Source organism: Hyperolius riggenbachi, chromosome 12, assembly GCF_040937935.1.
Source record: "Hyperolius riggenbachi isolate aHypRig1 chromosome 12, aHypRig1.pri, whole genome shotgun sequence".
Classification (NCBI taxonomy): domain Eukaryota; kingdom Metazoa; phylum Chordata; class Amphibia; order Anura; family Hyperoliidae; genus Hyperolius; species Hyperolius riggenbachi.
The window spans coordinates 179,678,457-179,703,737 of NC_090657.1; the positions used below are offsets into that span (position 1 = coordinate 179,678,457).

The following is a 25,281-nucleotide window of genomic DNA, read 5'->3' on the forward strand; positions in this document are numbered from 1 at the left end:
CTCTGGATGCCATGGTGTCTTCTCAGTCCTCTGTGCTTGTCTTCGTGCCCCCACTATCTCCCATTTAAATTCCGAGCCTTGAGGAGTCCTCCGAAGGCTTCGGAAACACTCGTGTCCCTGAGTCCCGGAATCGCGCCTGTGGAATCACCACAATAGGCTTACATTAGCCTAGCACTCCTCAGATCCTCTACCATGTGACACTTTTAAACAATGTGACGTGCAGAGAATGGCCGATTCAGAGCTCCTAGCTGGCCCATTGTCCCTAAACGTCATACTCATGACTGGCGATGCCAGAGGCGTAGCTGCTCAGGATTATAAAGGCCAAACTACTTAAAGTGGAATTGAAGATAATACTAAAAGTAACAGTTTCACTTACCTGGAGCTTCTGCCAGCCCCTTGCAGCCGTCCTGTCAGCGCCAGCCCTCCACGATCCTCCGTACTTCCGCCGCCAGCTAGTTTCGGTTTCGCAGACGGGCCACTGCACCTGCGCAGCCCTGGCCACATGTATCCTTCTTCACGTTCCAGTCCACAATAGCGCTATTGCAGACGGGAACGCGGAAAAAGGGTACGCTTGGTCCTTCGACTTTCAAGTCGAGGGACAAAACCAGTTGGCTGCGGAGGACGGAGGATCGTTGAGGAGCGCCGTGGGACAGGACGGCTGCAAGGGGCTTGCTTCTGCCCCACGTAAGTGAAAATGTTTTAATAATAACTTCAGTTCCGCTTTAAGTATGTATTAAGGTGGTGCCACTAATAGTAAAATATTGGTAATTAAAATTACTGATATTTTACTATGAAGTCCCCAGAACCTATTCTAATTTTAACCCTCAGATTTAAGTGCCTAACATCAACCTCAACCCCTACCTAATGCCTAACCTCCCCACCACCACCACCACACAAGCGCCTAACACCAATCTAAAGTCAAACGCCTAAACGATCTATAGTTGTACCTGACGGTCTACAACCATTACACTCTATCTAGTATCTTATTTCTGCTAGTCACATTGGCGGCAAAGAGCTCTGACCTACAATGCAGTACCTACAACAGCAATGGAAACTCCTCAGTACAGTGGCATGGAAGAGTTTCCATTGCTGTTTTAGGCACTGTCATTGGTCTGCGGAAGCGGTGCGGTGCTAAATAAAATCTTTTGTTATTACAAAGATTTTGTCATTGAGATATGCTACCTCGTTCCTTTTCCGATTTTAAACTGTTTTTAAAAGCTTTTATATACCAGGGCACCTCTTTCCCTAAAATGACAGAACACACGTGGTCTACACACCACGGTGGACGTCTGTCATTTATTCCTGGAGAGCGACCGCATCCTGGTCCAGAAGGGCCGCCCCGAGTGGAGTCAGGTTCATAGTCTCCACCTGCTTCCTGTGATTGGTTGCCCCTCTGCAACCCTCCTTTGTGAGTAGTGTTTTACTTACCTATTGTTACGCTTATACCCAAACATATCACACTATTGGGCTCCAGTCTTTTTGTTTCCTGTGTCCTTTTTTCCAGGGTGCCAAGACACCCCCACTATACTTCCAGGTACGGAGGTCTGGCTGCAACGATATCACTGCACAGGCCGGCTTATAGTCAGGTGGGGCTATTAACCAGAAAAGGGTAAGTATGCAGACTTATCCTTAGGTGTCTTTGAATAAACTCTGACACACAGTCACTTAAGATGACAACCAAATTACATGGAACTCAGCTGGAAGTGTGGTAAAGGGCAAAAGTCTGGCTTGTTTAAATCCCCCAAACAGCCCCAAAACAGATGTTAGCAAATGTTACCTGCAAACCAAACGGCAGTTTTCATCTGTGCTTCTTACGCTGGTATCTTGTTTCACATGTGCTTTAACCCACTACAGATGCAGAGAGACCTGTCCGTAGAAAAGGCACTGTGTTATATTCTAGACAAATACCACCAAATATACCTTCAGCTCACTGCATGTGTATTAAAGAGGTACTGTAGTGACATATAGTAGAACAGAGCCGGGACAAGGTCCTCCAGCCCCCAAGGCTGAGACACCAAAGTGCGCCCCCCCCCCCCCCCCCATCCCTCCTAATTCAGCCGCCACACACTGATTGCTATTAGACAAGGGGGAGTATTTAGTATAAATGGGGAAATATTTAGTGTAAATGGGGGAGAATGAAGTATAAATGGGGGAGTATTTTGTATAAATGGCTGAGTATTTTGTATAAATGGGGGTGTATTAGGTATAAATGGGGGTGTATTTAGTATAAATGGGGGTGTATTTAGTATAAATGGGGGAGTATTAAGTATAAATGGCGGAGTATTTAGTATAAATGGGGGTGTATTTAGTATAAGAGGAGTATTTTGTATAAATGGGGGAGTATTTTGTATAAATGGGGGAGTATTAAGTATAAATGGGGGAGTATTAAGTATAAATGGAGGAGCATTAAATATAAATGGGGGAGTATTTAGTATAAATGGGGAGTATTAAGTATGAATGGGGGAGCATTTAGTATAAATGGGGGAGTATTGTGTATAAATGGGGAGTATTAAGTATAAATGGGGGAGTAGTAAGTATAAATGGGGGAGTATTAAGTATAAATGGGGGAGTATTTAGTATAAATGGGGAGTATTAAGTATGAATGGGGGAGTATTAAGTATAAATGGGGGAGTATTTTGTATAAATGGGGAGTATTAAGTATAAATGGGGGAGTATTAAGTATAAATGGGGGAGTATTTTGTATAAATGGGGAGTATTAAGTATAAATGGGGGAGTATTTTGTATAAATGGGGAGTATTAAGTATAAATGGGGGAGTATTTGGTATAAATGGGGAGTATTAGGTATGAATGGGGGAGCATTTAGTATAAATGGGGGAGTATTGTGTATAAATGGGGAGTATTAAGTATAAATGGGGGAGTAGTAAGTATAAATGGGGGAGTATTAAGTATAAATGGGGGAGTATTTTGTATAAATGGGGAGTATTAAGTATAAATGGGGGAGTATTTTGTATAAATGGGGACTATTAAGTATGAATGGGGGAGTATTAAGTATAAATGGGGGAGTATTTTGTATAAATGGGGAGTATTAAGTATAAATAGGGGAGTAGTAAGTATAAATGGGGGAGTATTAAGTATAAATGGGGAAGTATTAAGTATAAATGGGGGAGTATTTTGTATAAATGGGGAGTATTAAGTATAAATAGGGAAGTATTTTGTATAAATGGGGAGTATTAAGTATAAATGGGGGAGTATTTAGTATAAATGGGGAGTATTAAGTATGAATGGGGGAGTATTTAGTATAAATGGGTGAGTATTTAGTATAAATGGGGGAATATTAAATATAAATGGAGGAGTATTTAGTATAAATGGGGAGTATTAAGTATGAATGGGGGAGTATTTAGTATAAATGGGGGAGTATTTAGTATAAATGGAGGATTATTAAGTATAAATGGGGAAGTATTAAGTATAAATGGGGGAGTATTTAGTATAAATGGAGGAGTATTAAGTATAAATGGGGAAGTATTAAGTATGAATGGGGGAGTATTTAGTATAAATGGCGGAGTATTTAGTATAAATGGGGGAGTATTCAATATAAATGGGGGAGTATTAAAGGGAACCTAAACTGAGAAGGATGTGGAGTTTTCCTTTTAAAATAATACCAGCTGCCTGACTCTCCTGCTGATCCTGTGTCTCTAATACTTTTAGCCACAGCCCCTCAACAAGCATGCAGATCAGGTGCTCTGACTGAAGTCAGACTGGATTAGCTGCATGCCTGTTTCAGGTGTGAGATCCAGATACTACTGCAGCAAATTGATCAGTAGGAGAGTCAGGCAACTGGTATTGTTTAAAAGGAAACATCCATATCCCTCTCAGTTTAGGTTCCCTTTAAGTATAAATGGGGGAGTATTTAGTATAAATGGGGTGTATTAAGTATGAATGGGGGAGTATTCCGTATAAATGGGGGAGTATTTAGTATAAATGGGGGAATATTAAATATAAATGGAGGAGTATTTAGTATAAATGGGGAGTATTAAGTATGAATGGGGGAGTATTTAGTATAAATGGGGGAGTATTTAGTATAAATGGAGGATTATTAAGTATAAATGGGGAAGTATTAAGTATAAATGGGGGAGTATTTAGTATAAATGGAGGATTATTAAGTATAAATGGGGAAGTATTAAGTATAAATGGGGGAGTATTTAGTATGAATGGGGGAGTATTTAGTATAAATGGCAGAGTATTTAGTATAAATGGGGGAGTATTCAATATAAATGGGGGAGTATTTAGTATAAATGGGAAGTATTAAGTATGAATGGGGGAGTATTTAGTATAAATGGCGGAGTATTTAGTATAAATGGGGGAGTATTTAGTATAAATGGGGGAGTATTTAGTATAAATGGAGGAGTATTAAGTATAAATGGGGGAGTATTTAGTATAAATGGGGGAGTATTTAGTATAAATGGGGGAGTATTAAGTATAAATGGGGGAGTATTTAGTATAAATGGGGGAGTATTAAGTATAAATGGGGGAGTATTAAGTATAGATGGGGGAGTATTTAGTATAAATGGGGGAGTATTTAGTATAAAGTAGAATATATATTAGTATGTAGCCCCACCCTGAAGCATAGCTCAGGCTGCTTAGGGATGCGGAATTCTCCTCCCCAGAGCATTCTGGGAGATCAGGCATTATTTTTACTGGCTCTGGGATTCTCAGAAACCAACATTCAGCAAAGCTGCACCTGACAGGACTAAACATGTTGCCACCTGTGATACATTTCAGAATATAAATCAAGGTGAATAAAGGTGAGAAAAGATTTTCCAATGGACAAGCACTGACTAAAAAATTTATAGAGGAACGTTGTAAAAGAAAAAAAAAAGAGAGAGAGAAAAAAATTGAGGTAAAATTACGTAAAAAAAAAAAGTTAAAAACAAATAAAAGATAAAAATGGGGAGATGGCTTACCTCAATAACGACAAATTCATACACTATATATATATATATATATATATATAATTTTTTATTTATATAGCGCCAACATATTCCGTAGCGCTGTACATAGTACAAACAAATAATGGGGAACAAATATACATAAAAAATACATGACAGTGTACAGTCATGGCATTGAATAGAATAAATACAAATACATACACAGTTGATGTGCAGTTGGTACATGTGCATATGTTAAAATTACAGCAGTATGAGAAACACTATGAGGAGGTCCCTGCCCTGCCCTAAGCACAGGCAACGCGTTTTGTGGTTCTCTGCCCACTTCCTCAGGCCAAATAAAGTGCTGAGGGGTTTCAAAAGTCAGGTGCAGAGTGCTTGTCATTACTGAGATAAGCCACCTCTCCCCTTTTCTCTTTTATTTGTTTTTAACTCATTATTTATACACTCCCGGCCGCCTCTTACCCGTTTGTGCTTGGATCCCTCATTGTGAGGCCTAAGTCTGGTCACCACGTGGCTGATCGCACAGGCAGGACCTTACTACTGTTTTTGAAGAGTGCGACCATCACCACCCTCTCTGGGTACCTAAGTGGAGTCGGGTTTGTCCATCTCCAACTGCTTTCAGTGGTTGGTTGCTCCATACGCAACCTCGCTTTGTGAGTATTTATTTTGCCTAATTTTATTTTTTATATATTTTGTGACTTACTAAACCATTTGGGCTCCCATTATCTCTATGTTTTCTTTTTAAACTGCATTGCTCACCCTTCCACACAGTTACTGTAGATAAAAGGCAGTGTGGACATAACACCCTCCTAATAGCCAAGCTGCCAGGAGAGTGCAATAGGTTTTATGAACTTTCTCCTATATGATGGTGCCCAGCTGTTTCAGTTGATCACATTGCTGAAAAGCATGAGGGTAAGCATCATGGCCAAGCTGCCCATAACAAGGATGCCCATGTCTGAATGGCGCCTGCTGTCTGATAATTTAGCTTCTTAAAAGTTTTGTTTTGAGCAGTAACTGCCAAAAGAGGAGATTTTTGACTACTTGACAATAGCGACATAAATGCTATACTAAGGTGAATATATATTTCTAAAAATTAAAAATCATTACATATAAAGTTGATCTAGGCCAGGCATGGGCAAACTTGGCCCCCCAGCTGTTCCGGAACTACAAGTTCCACAATGCATTGCTGGAGTCTGACAGCCACAGTCATGACTCATAAAGGCAAATGCATTGTGGGACTTGTAGTTCCGGAACAGCTGGAGGGCCAAGTTTGCCCATGCCTGATCTAGGCTGTACTGGATTCAAATAAAACTCTAGACAGCAACTTATTGAACTTTTCATACATGGCTGCATCACCACGCAGGACCACTGGAGGGCATTTCTGAGGCCCAGTGCACACCTAGGGCTTGATTCACAAAGCGGTGCTAACAGTTAGCACGCTGGTGAAAAGCCCTTTATCACGCCTAAACTCAGTTTAGGCGTGATAAGTTTAGGTGTGATAAGTTTAGGTGTGATAAGTTTAGGCGTGATAACTATAGCACCAACTGGGTTAGCACCACAGTGCACAGCTGATCAAAAGTTTTGCGCTAGCAAAGTTTGGTGCACTTCGCATAGAGTTTAATGGCGCTGCTTTGCGTGCGGGACTTTGTGCGCGATCTAAACTTATCACGCCTAAACTTATCACAGCTAAACTTATCACGACTAAACTGGCTTTTCACCAGCGTGGTGCAATGGTTATCACGCCTAAAGTCTCTAACTGGGTTAGCACCGCTTTGTAAATCGAGCCCCAAAACTGCTAGCAGATCCTCAAAACGCTAGAGGTTTTTGGAGCAGATTTCAGAGCGATTCTAGGCATGTTTAGAGACGTTTTCTAAACATGCCTAGCGTTTTCTGGAGCGTTTTTGTGTAGCAGATTTCATATATTGTTACAGTAAAGCTGTTACTGAACAGCTATGGTAACAAAAATGCCTGGAAAATCGCTCTGACCTAGCGTTTTCCAGAGTGGTGAGAGCGGTTTGAGCTTTTCCTATACTTTACATTGAGGCAAAACCGCTTCTGCAAACCGCAAAAGTGCTGCAGGACCCACATTTGCGGTTTGCTAAAAAACGCAAACCGCTGGTGTGCACCATCCCTTTGAAATACATTAGCCAATCATTTTCCAAGGCGGAAGCGGTTTGCGGAACGCTTCAAAAACCGCTTGGTGTGCACCAGGCCTGACTCACATACATTCTCATAGATAATCTGTGCAGCTACAGCTACAAGATGGAAAATTACATCTGGAGAACTAACACTTACTTGATTTTTATAAATAGCATCATGTGGAGCCTCCATTAAAGTCAATGGGAACCGTTTTTTTTTTTTTTTTTAAATAGCCAGATACTTACCTAAGGAGAGGGAAGGCTCTGGGTCCTATAGAGCCTTCCCTCTCCTCTCCCGGGCCCTGTTCAAGAGCTGGCTCCCCACCGCACACACGCAAGCGCCCTCTCGCACGCACTCCCGCGTGCGCAGTACGGAGCCGCCTGTCTTTGTGGAGACTCGGCACCATTAGTCTTCTGAAGTCCCCCGCGGCAGGGGATTCAAACAGAGAAGCTGCCACTGCAACAACGGCATCGGAAGAGGAGCGGGAAGGCTCTATATAGGACCCAGAGCCTTCCCTCTCCTTAGGTAAGTATCTGGGTTTAAAAAAGAAAAAACGATTCCCATTTACATTGACATCGGTGACCAACTATTTCAACTATAGATTAATCTGCAATACATTAAGATTCATCTGAAGTATATTCTGAACTATAATACATAGGTATATCTGAGAAAAGTATATTTTTATGAAAAAAAAAAAAAAAGAAAGAAATTAGGGCCAGTTTCAACTGGGGCTGTTTGTGCCCAATTTCACATTAGGGTTGCAACTGTATGAATTTCCACGGTATACAGTATTACACAATTATTTGGACCCAGGCCACCTCCTTATTGAATACTGTGCACACCCACCCCCCACACCAGTATGGTAGCCAGATGTGCCCCACTCCCTCAGCATACATATTGTGAAGAAACGCGGAAAAGCCGCCGCAAGTGCTCAGAGTGAGGCGCATGCCGCATGGGCAGAGCGGTGGAGTCCGCGTTGGATGCGGCGGATTGTACGCGTGGCAATGGTACTGACATTGTGGTGGGACGCGGGGAAGCCGCCGCTTGCTTGGAAAGCGGTGCGGCGGCCCCCGCGCCCGAATCAGCGGATACATTGCAAGACATATCTGGTGTGGCTGGGACTGCTAGTCCACACAGGTTCAGAAGGACGCGCACGCGCGCTGAGAGGCAGAGCTTATATGACAGCCAGAGAAGAGTCAGCTGACCAAGTTGGTCAGCTGACATTTTCACCATCTTCCATCGGTCCAGCACTTAGGGGCGTCGCTGGAGAGCGCTTTAGTATATATACTGGGTGCTGGTCATTTCTCTGGTGTCTGGCGTTGCGATCACTACGTGGTAGCACTCAGACCTTGTCTGTATCTGTGTCCTAGCATAGTTTCCAAAGGTGTTGACGATCAAGGAACTCACACCTTAGCGTTAGGAATATTGAATTGTATTATTTGTTATGACCTTCTGCCTGCCTGACAATTCCTCTGAACTCTGATTCTATACCTTGCTATTTTCTGATATCCTGTTGCCAAACTCTGCTCGTTCCTGGACTCTGTATTTGCCTCCTGATTCTGTACCTTGCTATTCTGATGCTCTGTTGCCAAACCCTGCCTGTCCTTTGGATTCTGTATCTGTCTCAAGAATCTGTACCTTATCTGCCTGTGTGTTTACGACCTGGTTTGTCCGACCTCGAGAACTGGCCTTACTGTTAGAGGCAGTTCCCAGACCTGTTAGTGACACCCCCTCATTGGTGTCACTCACACTCTGTCCTTCCTACTCTCTGCTTAGCTCCTCCCCCGGAAGAGTCTAGGCCTACGGAAGGAGCATACTTCTGTGTGTACTCAAAGTATTACTGTTGCACTAACACTTACTCGTTACTCAGGTGTCCAGAGGTTAGAATATATATCTGATTATCGGTGATACTGTAGATCACCAATAATCGGGTATATTCTGCATTCTCGGTGATACTGCAGTTCACCGGTAATCAGACCCTCTCTGTGTTACACCGATCGTTACAGAACGCTAGACCCAAAATGCAAATGGACGCACACACTGACCGTCTGGGCGCACTTGCCACTTCGGTGGAAAACATCAACCAAGTGCTGGGTAGTCATAAGACTATGATTGACGCCTTGTCTGGTTCATTACAAACCCTCCAGACAGCAGTGAATGAGGTGCGATCCCCTCCTAGCTCTGTCATGCGTTTGCCTGTACCTGAGAAATTTTCTGGTCACAGATTTGACTTCCGCAATTTTAGAAATAGAGTGTTATCTTACTTTGAGTTGAAACCACGATCTTCTGGAACTGGGGCCCAAAGGGTCACATTTATTAAGACTTTGTTATCAGGCGATTCTCAGACGTGGGCGTACAGTTTGCCCACCGGAGACTTAGCCCTAACCTCCGTGGATGAATTTTTTAAAGCCATGGCAGTAATTTACGACGACCCAGACCTTGCTGCGACTTCTGAGCGGAAGCTCAAGCTTTTGCGTCAAGGCAAAGGTCCGGTCGAGGATTACGCAGCCGAATTTAGGAGGTGGTCAGTTTCAGCCAGGTGGGACACCTATGCCCTCTTAGATTGTTTCTTATCAGGGTTGTCAGATGAGGTCCCAGATCTTATGTTGAGTCTGCCTGAACCAAAAACAGTCGATGAGGCCATTTCATCAGCCATTCGAGTCGACTGCAGACTGCGCTATCAGAAACAGACCCGGGGTAGTAGTCATGTAAGAATGGTGTCCTACGCTGCACCTCCAGTAACTCCACCTCCTCCTGTCTCGCCTCCACCCGAACCAATGCAAATTGGTCGGTCGAAACTATCCCAAGTGGAGCGAAGACATAGGATGTCTGAGCAGCTGTGTCTTTACTGCACAGAGGGGGGTCATAGAGTACGTAATTGCCCTAACAAGTCGGGAAACGCTACCGCCTAGGAGTTGTAGGGGGTAACACCCTAGGCGCACGACTTTTACCCCTAGAAGATAAACGGTTACTTCTTCCTTGTACTGTCACATGGGAAGATAAAACTAAGATTTCTGAGGCTTTTGTTGATTCAGGCTCTGCAGCTAATTTTATGGATTTCGAATTTGCAAAGAAATAGGGTATTCCGCACACCCCGGTAAAACCACCCATTCAGGTTACGGCAGTAGATGATTCCCCCCTGCAAAGTAATCATCCACTGTCTCAGACACCAGAGGTGGAAGTCACAATAGGGGTGTTACATAAGGAGAAACTGCAGTTTTTTGTGTTACACATGACCACCTCCACAGTCATCTTGGGCATGCCATGGTTGCACCTTCACTCCCCACAGATCGATTGGGCCACTGGTCAGTTAACTAGATGGTCAACTCAGTGTTTTCAGCAGTGTTTAGGGAGGATGACACTGGGTCAGACCAGGATTCATTTGGAGGGGGTACCAGTACAGTATTCCGAGTATTCTGATGTGTTCTGTCCCAAGGCTGCTGATAAGTTACCTCCACATCGCCCGTTTGATTGCCCCATTGATCTCTGATCTGGTTGTATGCCCCCGAGGGGTCACCTCTACAATTTGTCTGGGCCAGAGAAAGTGGCCATGCAGGAATACATTCGTGAAAATTTAGCCAAGGGGTTCATTTGGCCTTCCGGGTCGCCCGCTGGTGCAGGGTTCTTTTTCGTTAAGAAAAAAGACAGAGGCCTGTGGCCATGTATTGATTACCAGGGTCTGAATAAAATCACAGTGAAGAATCGCTACCCCTTGCCCCTGATAGATGACTTGTTTACACAGGTTACCGACGCTAAGATCTTTTCAAAATTGGATTTACGGGGTGCATACAACCTGGTACGGATTAGAAAGGGCGATGAATGGAAGACGGCCTTTAACACGCCCGACGGGCATTACGAGTACCTAGTGATGCCCTTCGGGCTGTGTAACGCCCCGGCCGTCTTCCAAGAACTAATTAATGAGGTATTCAGGGAGGTGTTGGGCAAAAATCGTGTTGGTGTACCTGGATGATATACTTATTTTTTCTAACAACCTCTCTGAGCACAGAACACACGTCAAGTTTGTATTGGACAAACTAAGGCAAAACCTACTTTACGCTAAATTGGAGAAATGCATCTTCGAGGTAACATCTGTCACTTTTTTAGGGTACATTATTTCCACCTCGGGCCTGTCTATGGACCCTGCCAAAGTCTCTGCTGTGTTGGAATGGCCTCAACCTGTGGGGTTAAAATCTCTTCAAAGATTTTTAGGCTTTGCCAATTACTATAGAAGGTTCATAAAGGGGTACTCCACTGTCATTGCACCCCTTACCAGCCTCACTAAAAAAGGGGCAGATACCACCCACTGGTCTCCAGAAGCTCTGCATGCATTCTCCACGTTGAAAGATTTGTTTTGCTCTGCACCCATCCTAAGACACGTTGACACCGCCTATCCATTCATTGTTGAGGTAGACGCCTCGGAGGTCGGAGTAGGGGCTGTGCTGTCTCAACAGTCAGGGTTGCAGGGTAGATTGCACCCATGCGCCTATTTTTCTCGTAGGTTCTCTCCGGCAGAAAGAAACTACGATATAGGCAACAGAAAGCTCCTGGCCATCAAATTGGCCTTTGAAGAATGGCGTCATTGGTTGGAAGGAGCAGAACATACGATTACAGTTTACACTGATCACAAGAATTTGGAATACATCGAGGGAGCTAAGAGATTGAGCCCCCCCTTGATGTAGAATCACTTTACAACAACATCGACCATAGGCTGGGTCTCGATGCAGTTGGTTTTTTCCTAAGATCCAGAAGTGTCCATCTCAACAACCACTCCTCCTTTATTCTGGAATTATTGGAGTTTATCTTAACCCATAATTATTTCCTGTTCCAGAATAGGTATTACCTGCAGAAGAGGGGTTGTGCCATGGGGACGGCGTGCGCTCCTTCTTACGCCAACCTCTTTTTGGGGTGGTGGGAGGATCAAACAGTTTTTGGAGAGGACCTGGCGGTTTATACCTCTCATGTCTTGTTCTGGGGCCGTTTCATAGATGACATCTTCATTCTGTGGGACGGCCCCAGGTCCTTGTTTGTGGACTTTGTGGATCAGTTGAATATAAATGACATCGGTATGTTCTTTACTCATGAGGTGCATGCTGACAGTATCAATTTTTTGGATGTTCAGATCTCTAAAACTAGAAACGGAGGCCTAGAAACAAAGATTTTTCGTAAGCCTACGGCCACAAATTCTTTATTGGAGTGGAACAGTTTTCATCCAGAACCCCTCAAGAGGGGCATTCCTAAGGGGCAGTTCCTGCGAGCACGTAGGAACTGTACTAGTGAGTGTGACTTTGTAGAGGAATGTAAGACCTTGGAAAAACGCTTTAAAGACCGTGGCTATCCTAGGGAAGTGATAACTAGTGCTTATGATAAGGCTAGAACTACAGAAAGAAGGGACCTTCTGACCCCCAAGAGAAAGGAGACCCTAGAAACAAGGGGTAAAGTAAGAGTGATTAGCACATTTACCAATCAATCTAATAATGTGAAAAGAATCCTGGGTAGACATTGGTCCATTCTGAAACTTGATTCTCAATTAAAAGAGTATCTCCCGAGGTCCCCCCTAATAACATATAGAAGGGGCAAAAACCTGGGAGATAGCTTGATGCATTCTTTTTTACCAGTTAAAAATGATCACACTGGCACAGCCAATAAGACCTGGCTAAGTGGCCCACTTCAAGGGATGTATAAGTGTGGGAAATGCAAGGCCTGTCCTAATGTTTTGAAATGTAAAAACTTTAAAGCCCCCAAAGATGGCCGCATTTTTGATTTATTGGACTTTTTCAATTGCAATACAGAAGGTGTAATATATGCAATCCAATGCCCATGTTTACTCCTATATATTGGGGAAACTACGAGACCTGTGAAGGAGAGGATTCTGGAACATCTAGGAGATATTTCCCATAAGCGGAATACGTCGGTTTCAAGACACTGGCAGGAAAAGCATAATAGTGATCCAAGGTGTCTTCATTTTTGGGTCATACAAAAGTGGAGAATGGGGCCCAGAGGTGGAAATTTGGATCAGAAATTGAGACAGCAGGAGGCAAGATGGATATACAGGCTGGGAACTATGAATCCCCAAGGCTTGAATGAGGGATTTACATTCGCCCCATTCATTTAGCCCATCTCTGTATACTGTAATATGAGTACTGTTTTCCTTCATGAATATCCCACAGTATACCCTTATTTCCCCCCAGTTATAGTGTTTTTATCTACTCATGCTCTGTTCTGAATATTATCTGCACCTGTCACATCTCCTTTAATAACGTTATCTAATTTAGTTCTAGTAATATTTTCTACCTGTCTTCTCCCTTCAGGCATCCCTTTAGTTTGCAATGCTCTGTTAAATTGCTATGGGACGTCTTGTACATATTTGCCTGTCCCATTAAACTTAGGCGATTGAAAAGCTGGGTTGCAAGCACTAAGAAGTATTCTGTTTATATTATATACGCGTTCCCTAGGCAACCTGACTGGCCGGGAAGCGTGGACCAATAACAGACTACTGTTTAATTTATTCAATGCGCCCACCCGCCTTGTTTATGCGTAACTATGGCAACCACGCATGCGGCCGGCTTGGCGTGATGGGACGGCTGACGTCACTTGGGGTGGTCACGCTGCAGAGCGCAGACGACTATGACGCTCGCCGCCCGTTGGAGTTAGACCTACTACCGGATTGGTTAGTGTAGCTGTCAATCAACCTTTGGCCATGGGCCGCACTCCTCCCCCTCTGACGTCTGTATCCACCAATCAGAGTACGGTAAATACGGAGAGTTTGTTTTCTCCCTTTTATAACTAGCGGAGACACAGCAAGTTTAATATAAAGAAAGGGGACACATTTGAAGTACAGGCAGAGCTTTGTCTCGCTCAGTTACAGGTAATCCTTATGTCTTTTTGAGAATGTATCGAGGTGAATGGCCTTAGCCTGCTATTGGTCTAACAGGATAATGGATGTTTGCAAGACCCTATGGGGAGGGTTTTTTGGATTTGATGGATGGGTTTCCTGGGGTCCGCCCTACCCAGAATCCACTCTGTGCCTCCCCACAGTATAAAAGGCAAGGCAAAACATCCAGTCTCTAGCAGGCTGCCTAGGTGGCCGTTACTCTGTTACTTTGTTTGCTACTTTGTTGTAAATATGTGAATAGTATAAAGTATTTATTATGTTGAGCACTTTGCCACTCTATCACTAGGGTATCTTTTTCACTCCTGACGAAGTTTCCAATTTGCGGAAATGAAACATGTTGAGTTTGGTGTGGGGTTTATTTAAATACTAGTGTGAACTAGGAGGTTGGTCTTTTGACCCTAACTTGTTCCTCCAGTCCACTGTCATTCGCATTCTTTACTATAGGGGTAGCAAAACTGATCCCTTTTTAATGCAATTTATTAAAAGTTACATTTTATACATTTTTCTAATAGGGTATACCAGTTGTTTAGGTTAAATCAGGTGTGTTTTTTTGTTTCGAATATTGCTATTTTGGCGACCTGACGCCATTATACCCTCCTAGTGTGAAGAAAAATATTATATATCTATTGTAACGGAGCAATGTCAGGGTTCTTGGACAGTGTACCAGATGTATCTAATCTAATAGCAGAGGCAAAGGAAGTTTTTTCGTGTGATATTACACCTATCCCTCAGTCAGAGGGACCGACCTCCACTATATCAGAGATTGATGAAGTATTCAAATCCATCTTCAATGTGTATAAGGAACATAATCGTAGCTGGTGGGAAATATCAAGTTTCAATCAATATATTAAAGAACAAATCACTTTTCGTGGCCTGCGCAATCTAGTCACTCCCCACAAACATACTGATGATAATGAATTCATGACTGGCTGGAATGCCTTAAAAACCAAACAGACTCTTGAATTGATGTCTTTTTTGAGAGACTATGAAGTTAAATGTTTGGAAAAAATTAATAATAAACTAGCAACTGAACACAAAAAAGTTGTTGGTTATAAAGAACACCCTGACTATAAAAAACTGGAAGACAAGCTACAGAAAAAAGTTTTAAGTCATAAAGAAAGTATTAAGATAAGAAAACATAAGAAATTTATAAGAGATTGGCAGGACTTTAAAAACGGTAAAGTTTATAATTGGAAGAAAACACCAATTAAAAAACCTAACGCAGATACCCCTGGGTCATCAGGTGACGATACCACTACTGATACTGAGTCCGAAACTGAAAAGGGTGCAAAGTCTGGGGAGAAACCAGTGAGACCAAAAAAGCCACGTGGGAGGGGACGACCAGGAGGATCAAACCCCCCTTCCCCTCAGACACCAAGACAGTTGAGAAACAGGGACAGATGGGGGTACAAGGCCCACCATCGGATGAGAAGGGAGGAGGAGTGGTAAACATGAATCATGACTCCATGGATAGTATGCGCATTATAAACCTAACTGATTATGCCCTAAACGAGAATGAGATTTCAGTTCTTTCTAAAGGCCTTACGTTTGTACCCACACCGAGTTTTGATTTGTTTGAGGCAGTAAAAGACGTTAACCTGTTTGCCAGAAAATTGGCAGTGTATAAATTTATGAATTCTCCTACTATGCAGGCTAAGAGAGCTGAGGAAAGAGACACTAGTGCACTGAATACCCTCAATGACCTTTTGGAAGAAAACAGTACAGGGGAGATACGGCTAGGGGCCCCAAAAAGTGATCTTATGAATAAAAGTAAATTTTGTCCAAGCATCAGTGGTTACCCCACAATTCAGACATTTGTGGACACTGTAGTAAGAGACCTAGAGGATTTAGCAAAGACAAGGCATCATACTGTCCATAATCTTTGTAGAAATGAACAACTCGCCTTAGATAAATTGATGAAAAATGAGGAACTTGTTATTAAAAAATCTGACAAAGGTGGAAATGTGGTCTTGATGACACGAGAGGCATATATTACAATGTGTAGGAATATCCTCATGGATGAAAGACAATACAGCAAGTTAGAAGGGAACCCCACAGTAACTTTCTATAAAGAACTTGAAGGTTTGTTGAGGGATGCAAAGAGCAGGGACATTCTTGATAAACAAGATTTTGACTGTGTTTTGACTAAATCTCCCACTGTCGCCACTTTTTATGCCCTCCCCAAGGTCCACAAGAACCTTCATACACCACCAGGTCGCCCCATAGTGTCTGGAAACAATTGTCTGACGGAGCAGATCAGTAGATATGTGGACTCTTTCTTGAGACCTTTTGTGGAAAGTCTTCCATCATATCTTAGAGACACTATGGATCTTCTTAACAAAATTAATGACATACATGTTGGGGAAAACACTTTACTTGCCAGTCTTGATGTAGAATCACTTTACAACAACATCGACCATAGGCTGGGTCTCGATGCAGTTGGTTTTTTCCTAAGATCCAGAAGTGTCCATCTCAACAACCACTCCTCCTTTATTCTGGAATTATTGGAGTTTATCTTAACCCATAATTATTTCCTGTTCCAGAATAGGTATTACCTGCAGAAGAGGGGTTGTGCCATGGGGACGGCGTGCGCTCCTTCTTACGCCAACCTCTTTTTGGGGTGGTGGGAGGATCAAACTGTTTTTGGAGAGGACCTGGCGGTTTATACCTCTCATGTCTTGTTCTGGGGCCGTTTCATAGATGACATCTTCATTCTGTGGGACGGCCCCAGGTCCTTGTTTGTGGACTTTGTGGATCAGTTGAATATAAATGACATCGGTATGTTCTTTACTCATGAGGTGCATGCTGACAGTATCAATTTTTTGGATGTTCAGATCTCTAAAACTAGAAACGGAGGCCTAGAAACAAAGATTTTTCGTAAGCCTACGGCCACAAATTCTTTATTGGAGTGGAACAGTTTTCATCCAGAACCCCTCAAGAGGGGCATTCCTAAGGGGCAGTTCCTGCGAGCACGTAGGAACTGTACTAGTGAGTGTGACTTTGTAGAGGAATGTAAGACCTTGGAAAAACGCTTTAAAGACCGTGGCTATCCTAGGGAAGTGATAACTAGTGCTTATGATAAGGCTAGAACTACAGAAAGAAGGGACCTTCTGACCCCCAAGAGAAAGGAGACCCTAGAAACAAGGGGTAAAGCAAGAGTGATTAGCACATTTACCAATCAATCTAATAATGTGAAAAGAATCCTGGGTAGACATTGGTCCATTCTGAAACTTGATTCTCAATTAAAAGAGTATCTCCCGAGGTCCCCCCTAATAACATATAGAAGGGGCAAAAACCTGGGAGATAGCTTGATGCATTCTTTTTTACCAGTTAAAAATGATCACACTGGCACAGCCAATAAGACCTGGCTAAGTGGCCCACTTCAAGGGATGTATAAGTGTGGGAAATGCAAGGCCTGTCCTAATGTTTTGAAATGTAAAAACTTTAAAGCCCCCAAAGATGGCCGCATTTTTGATTTATTGGACTTTTTCAATTGCAATACAGAAGGTGTAATATATGCAATCCAATGCCCATGTTTACTCCTATATATTGGGGAAACTACGAGACCTGTGAAGGAGAGGATTCTGGAACATCTAGGAGATATTTCCCATAAGCGGAATACGTCGGTTTCAAGACACTGGCAGGAAAAGCATAATAGTGATCCAAGGTGTCTTCATTTTTGGGTCATACAAAAGTGGAGAATGGGGCCCAGAGGTGGAAATTTGGATCAGAAATTGAGACAGCAGGAGGCAAGATGGATATACAGGCTGGGAACTATGAATCCCCAAGGCTTGAATGAGGGATTTACATTCGCCCCATTCATTTAGCCCATCTCTGTATACTGTAATATGAGTACTGTTTTCCTTCATGAATATCCCACAGTATACCCTTATTTCCCCCCAGTTATAGTGTTTTTATCTACTCATGCTCTGTTCTGAATATTATCTGCACCTGTCACATCTCCTTTAATAACGTTATCTAATTTAGTTCTAGTAATATTTTCTACCTGTCTTCTCCCTTCAGGCATCCCTTTAGTTTGCAATGCTCTGTTAAATTGCTATGGGACGTCTTGTACATATTTGCCTGTCCCATTAAACTTAGGCGATTGAAAAGCTGGGTTGCAAGCACTAAGAAGTATTCTGTTTATATTATATACGCGTTCCCTAGGCAACCTGACTGGCCGGGAAGCGTGGACCAATAACAGACTACTGTTTAATTTATTCAATGCGCCCACCCGCCTTGTTTATGCGTAACTATGGCAACCACGCATGCGGCCGGCTTGGCGTGATGGGACGGCTGACGTCACTTGGGGTGGTCACGCTGCAGAGCGCAGACGACTATGACGCTCGCCGCCCGTTGGAGTTAGACCTACTACCGGATTGGTTAGTGTAGCTGTCAATCAACCTTTGGCCATGGGCCGCACTCCTCCCCCTCTGACGTCTGTATCCACCAATCAGAGTACGGTAAATACGGAGAGTTTGTTTTCTCCCTTTTATAACTAGCGGAGACACAGCAAGTTTAATATAAAGAAAGGGGACACATTTGAAGTACAGGCAGAGCTTTGTCTCGCTCAGTTACAGGTAATCCTTATGTCTTTTTGAGAATGTATCGAGGTGAATGGCCTTAGCCTGCTATTGGTCTAACAGGATAATGGATGTTTGCAAGACCCTATGGGGAGGGTTTTTTGGATTTGATGGATGGGTTTCCTGGGGTCCGCCCTACCCAGAATCCACTCTGTGCCTCCCCACAGTATAAAAGGCAAGGCAAAACATCCAGTCTCTAGCAGGCTGCCTAGGTGGCCGTTACTCTGTTACTTTGTTTGCTACTTTGTTGTAAATATGTGAATAGTATAAAGTATTTATTATGTTGAGCACTTTGCCACTCTATCACTAGGGTATCTTTTTCACTCCTGACGAAGTTTCCAATTTGCGGAAATGAAACATGTTGAGTTTGGTGTGGGGTTTATTTAAATACTAGTGTGAACTAGGAGGTTGGTCTTTTGACCCTAACTTGTTCCTCCAGTCCACTGTCATTCGCATTCTTTACTATAGGGGTAGCAAAACTGATCCCTTTTTAATGCAATTTATTAAAAGTTACATTTTATACATTTTTCTAATAGGGTATACCAGTTTAGATTGAGCCCCCGTCAGGCTCGATGGTCATTGTTCTTCTCGAGGTTCAGATTTATAATTACGTACACTCCGGGTAGTAAAAAAATTAAGGCAGATGCCCTGTCCAGATGCTTTGAGCCGGAGACAGCACAGCCCGCCGCCCCAGAGACCATTGTCCCACAGAGACTGGTATTAGCAACTACTGAGACTTGGGAGGACTGGATAGAGACTTTAAGTCCCTTTCAGCAGGACGTCTCGGAGGGAAAGCCCGAGGGGGTTATGTTTATACCACTACCATTCCGTCTTCAGATTTTACAGATGTTCCACTCACACAAAAATGCAGGACACCCTGGGGCCTCCAGAACACAGGATCTTGTTGCCAGGTGCGCTTGGTGGCCTTCTCTGGCAACAGATTGCAAGGAGTATGTTAGAGAGTGTGCGGTGTGTGCGAAGAGTAAGCCCTCCCGGATGGCACCTGTGGGAACGTTGCAGCCCTTGCCCACCCCGAGTGAGCCGTGGACCCACTTGTCCATGGATTTTGTGGGTGAGCTTCCCAGGTCTGAGGGTATGTCGGTCATTTGGGTGGTAGTCGACCGCTTTAGTAAAATGGCCCATTTTGTGCCCTTGAAAGGACTCCCCTCGGCCCAGGAGTTGGCCGATTTGTTCATCAGCCATGTTTTCCGATTGCATGGCATTCCGGAAAACATAGTGTCAGATCGGGGAGTCCAATTTGTTTCGAGATTTTGGAGGGCATTTTGTCACCAAATGGGCATGGAACTGTCATTTTCGTCGGGCTACCACCCAAAGACCAATGGTCAGACTGAAAGAGTCAATCAATCATTGGAACAGTTTTTGAGGTGTTACGTTGCGGAGGCGCAAAATGATTGGGTCAAGTTTTTGCCCTTCGCAGAATTTGCGCACAATAATTTGAAAAGTTCTTCCTCCGGATTTTGTCCATTTCAGATAGTGACCGGGAAGTTGCCTAAATTCTCCCCATTGCCAGTCGCCTCCACTCCGTTTCCAGCTCTGGAGGCCTGGCAAAGGTCATTTAAAGACATGTGGTGGATCGTGGCAAATAATTTGGGGAAGGCGTTTCAAAGTCAAAAAGGTCAAGCTGACAAAAGACGTTCCTTAGAGTGGAAGTTCCAACCAGGAGACTTAGTCTGGGTGTCCACACGTCACTTGACCTTGAAACAGCCCTCAGCCAAGTTGGGGCCCAGGTTTGTGGTTCCATTTCCAGTAACTAGAAAGATCAACAATGTTACTTATGCCATTGATCTTCCTGCCAGTATGCGTGGCGTAAGATCCTTTCATGTGTCCCTGTTTAAGCCAGCAGTCCACTCCTCCTCCTCCTGTGATGATAGATGACCAACCTGAGTACGAAGTAGAGAAGATTTTAGACTCACGCATAGTTCAGAACTCAGTACAGTATCTGGTTCATTGGAAAGGGTCTGGTATTGAGGAGAGATCATGGGTACCTGAATGTCGCATGCATGCTGACAAATTAAGAAGGGAGTTCCACGAGTTGCATCCTGAGAAGCCTGGTAGGAGCTGTCCGGAGTCCACTCCTCAGGGGGGGGGGGGTACTGTGAAGAAACGCGGAAAAGCCGCCGCAAGTGCTCAGAGTGAGGCGGCTGTTTCCGCGTCCAACATGGCGACACAACGCGGAGAAACCGCCGCATGCCGCATGGGCAGAGCGGTGGAGTCTGCGTTGGATGCGGCGGATTGTACGTGTGGCAATGGTACTGACATTGTGGTGGGACGCGGGGAAGCCGCCGCTTGCTTGGAGAGCGGTGCGGCGGGCCCCGCGCCCGAATCAGCGGATACATTGCAAGACATATCTGGTGTGGCTGGGACTGCTAGTCCACACAAGTTCAGAAGGACGCATGCGCGCGCTGAGAGGCAGAGCTTATATGACAGCCAGAGAAGAGTCAGCTGACCAAGTTGGTCAGCTGACATTTTCACCATCTTCCATTGGTCCAGCACTTAGGGGAGGTGCTGGAGAGCGCTTTAGTATATATACTGGGTGCTGGTCATTTCTCTGGTGTCTGGCGTTGCGATCACTACGTGGTAGCACTCAGACCTTGTCTGTATCTGTGTCCTAGCATAGTTTCCAAAGGTGTTGACGATCAAGGAACTCACACCTTAGCGTTAGGAATATTGAATTGTATTATTTGTTATGACCTTCTACCTGCCTGACAATTCCTCTGAACTCTGATTCTATACCTTGCTATTTTCTGATATCCTGTTGCCAAACTCTGCTCGTTCCTGGACTCTGTATTTGCCTCCTGATTCTGTACCCTGCTTTTCTGAAACTCCGTTGCCAAACCCTGCCTGTCCTTTGGATTCCGTATCTGTCCGTATCTGTGTGTGTTTACGACCTGGTTTGTCCGACCTCGAGAACTGGCCTTACTGTTAGAGGCAGTTCCCAGACCAGTTAGTGACACCCCCTCATTGGTGTCACTCACACTCTGTCCTTCCTACTCTCTGCTTAGCTCCTCCCCCGGGAGAGTCTAGGCCTACAGAAGGAGCATACTTCTGTGTGTACTCAAAGTATTACTGTTGCACTAACACTCACTCGTTACTCAGGTGTCCAGAGGTTAGAATATATATCTGATTATCGGTGATACTGCAGATCACCAATAATCGGGTATATTCTGCATTCTCGGTAATACTGCAGTTCACCGGTAATCAGACCCTCTCTGTGTTACACCGATCGTTACACATATGTTTAACCACTTTGTCCTCCTTGACGTATAAAAACGTCAAGGAGGACAGGCGCGCTCCCGCGCGCTCCCGCGGCCGATCGCACGCGCACTCCCGGCCGCGGAGTTGGTAGCCACGGAATCAATTTATCGGGCTATGGAGCCCGATCATTGATTCCTCTCCCCCGCTGAAAAAGCGACAGCTTCTCTCGGAAGCTTCGCTCTTTCTGAAGCTGTGTCTCTCTAAGCGTACATTGTACGCTTAGAGTGACGTCATGTAAAAAAAAATCGAGATTGCCATCTTGTGGCCAAAAAGTAAAACTACAAGTAAATTCCCAAAAACATTACAATACACCAATATTTCCCCAAATAAAACACTTTTATATCCCACCCTCCCAAAAATGCCCACATAAAATGTTTAATAAAAAAAAAAAAAAAAACATTACTATATATAAAAAAAAAATATATATTTACCTAAGGGTCTAAACTTTTTAAATATCTATGTAAAGATGAAATATTTCTCTCTATTTTTTTTTTTATAAGCTTGTAAATAGTGATGTATGCAAAATGGAAAAAATGCTCTTTTATTTCCAAATAAAATATTGTCGCGATACATTGTGATAGGGACATAATTTAAATGGTGAAATAACCGTGACAAATGGGCAATAACAATACGTGGGTTTTAATTATGGAGGCATGTATTATTTTAAAACTATAATGGCCGAAAACTGACAAATAATGAATTTTTTCATTTTTTTTCTTATTCTTCCTGTTAAAATGCATTTACAGTAAAGTGGCTCTTAGCAAAATGTACCCCCCAAAGAAAGCCGAATTGGTGGCGGAGAAAACAAGATATAGATCAGTTCATTGTGATAAGTAGTGATAAAGTTATAGGCTAATGAATGGGAGGTGAACATTGCTCGGATGCATAAGCTGAAAACGACTGAGATGTTAAGTGGTTAAAGGGAACCTTAAAGAGACACTGAAGCGAAAAAAAAATTATGATATGATTTGTATGTGTAGTACAGCTAAGAAATAAAACATTAAGATCAGATACATCAGTCTAATTGTTTCCAGTACAGGAAGAGTTAAGAAACTCCAGTTGTTATCTCTATACAAAAAAGCCATTCATCTCTATGACTTTCAAAGTCGTGGAGAGGGCTGTCTTCTGACTTTTATTATCTCAACTAATCATTAACTATTTACGTTTTCTCTGCCAGAGGAGAGGTCATTAGTTCACAGACTGCTCTGAAAGGATCATTTTGAATGCTGAGTGTTGTGTAATCTGCACTTATTATAGAATGATGCAATGTTGGAAAAAACACTATATACCTGAAAATAAAAATATGAGAATATTTTCTTTGCTGCTAATCTTCTAGTAATTATTCATAGTACACAACCAATTCATTATATCATAAAAAATTTTTCGCTTCAGTGTCTCTTTAACTCAAAAAAACAAAACAAAACATGAGTTTTACTTACCTGGGGCATCTACCAGCCCCCTGCAGCCATCCTGTGCCCTCGCAGTCACTCATGGCTCCTCTGGTCCCCCGCTGACAGTGCCAGCTAGTTTCGTTATTGCCGACTAGGAGTCGGCCGGCCGCCATGCGTACGTTTATACGCATTCCTGCTGGTGCAGAAAGCTATTGCAGACATCAATAAGTACAAGCACAGGATGGCTAAATGGGGCTGGTAGATGCCCCAGGTAAGTAAAACTCATCTTTTTTTTAGTTAAGGAGATTTGGGCGCAGGGTAAAGCTGTAAAATGGCTCCCCCTGCTTCTGCAAAGGTCGCCTTGGATAGTGGTGAAAAATGTAGTTTGGCTTCCAGCTATTGCTGGCAGCCGAATTACAGTGTTTTTATAGTAATTTGTGCTCTCTCTTGACGGCACCTAAATTACTCACTGAACCCCACTATACTATTACAGCGCCGGCTTTGCCAAAATCTCTGGCACTGTTTTTACAGAGCTCCACTCCCTCACCTCCCCTGCATGGTAGCCAGTTATAGGTGCCTCCGGTATAGCTAGTTAGGTATAGGTGCCCCCAGTATAAGTAGCCAGCAATAGGTGGCTGCAGTATCGATAGCCAAGAGAGGTGCAGCCAGCCAGTAATAGGTGGCCAGAGTATAGGCAGCCAGGACAGGTGCAGCCAGTAATTGGTGGGCACAGTATAGGTAGTCAGGATAGGTGCAGCCAGTAATAGGTGGCCGGAGCCCGGAGTATAGGTAGCCAGGACAGGTGCAGCCAGTAATAGGTAGGATCCCCAGCAAGTGAGTATCTGTTTCAACCCGCCGCTCTTCGTGCACCCGCTATTGCGTCGCATCCCCGCTGCTGTGTAACGCCCCTCACCCTATGGGAACAGTGGGAGAGAGGAGAGGCCTTTGATAGCCATGGGGGCACAGGAAGATAGATGAGAGACAGAAGTGGACACATGGGGGACACAGGAGAACACATGAGGTACAAGGGGGACACAATAATTGGGGGAGAACATCTGCAAGATGCTCCTGGAACATGGATGCATTAGGTTTAGAATATTTTTTCCATGGTTTTTGCCTTCTAAACTTAGGTGCGTCTTATAGTCCGGAGCATCTTATATGCCAAAACATACAGTAATTACTTGTGCATGGAGTAGAAGGCAGTGCACAAGTGCTGTTAGCTACATGAATAGATCTCTGACCTGGAAACTTTTCTGGGATTCGGCATCATCTTAACAATAGCAAGAGTGATTTTAAACTGAAACACTGACAAAGGAGACAACACATGAGGCCACAAACAGCACGCAGATGAGCTATGAATCATATTCAGTAGGTGATATGTTTTTACTGGGGTTACAATGACTTCTGTTTTGCTTTAAATCTTTTTGTATCTACATTACAGGAAGCAAGATTTCTGTCCCATTCCCACTTGTCTCCCACTCTCAAGGAACTGTGATGCTCGTCGCCACGTTTTTATGCTCCTCCTGAGGATACTGCAATGCAAGCATAGATAGAAACTGACCAAGAATAGAACTCTATCTGTACCAGAGAAATATCCAGCAGAGAGTTCATCCCAAGGGTACCACAAAAAAAGGGCAGACGTGGTGCTTCTGTTCAGTCTATAAGGTCACCTTCCCGTAGAAGGTGTCCAAACATGGAAACAAAAAGTTCACAGAGTTTAATTTCCCAAATACTGTACAACTGGCATCAGTCTTTCCTACACAGCTGTAATGTGACGCAACTGGAGTAAGTATTAGACAATTATCTGAGGCAGCAATGAATTGGACTTCTCTTAGCAGTGCACATAACCACTTGGACTTCCCTCATTTCCAACTGAAAAAAATAAAGGGTAGAATTGTTGCCTATAGCAGCTAGTCAGATGTATGTTACAGTTCCTACCTTAAAATGGGAATGTCAGCCATTAAATCAAATTCCATTTCCCCACTGCTCTGTGTTTATTATGTAGTCTACATCCTGACCCTGCATTGCAAGCAGTCCAATATAATCTTAAATGTGTTTGCTGTAATGAATCTTATCTCAGTCAGCCCAACACT

General features: G+C 43.6%; 1 protein-coding gene across 14 annotated transcripts in view; it reads right to left on the reverse strand.

The window, feature by feature from the left end:
* The window catches only part of FAM110A (family with sequence similarity 110 member A), an 897,957-nt gene that overhangs the window by 762,431 nt on the left and 110,245 nt on the right, over positions 1 to 25,281 (reverse strand). For all 14 annotated transcript variants that reach the window (XM_068262829.1, XM_068262828.1, XM_068262827.1 and 11 more), the window contains exon 2: positions 1,778 to 1,866. The gene's annotated coding sequence lies outside the window, so the exon portion shown is untranslated. The remainder of the gene's footprint in view (positions 1 to 1,777; positions 1,867 to 25,281) is intronic.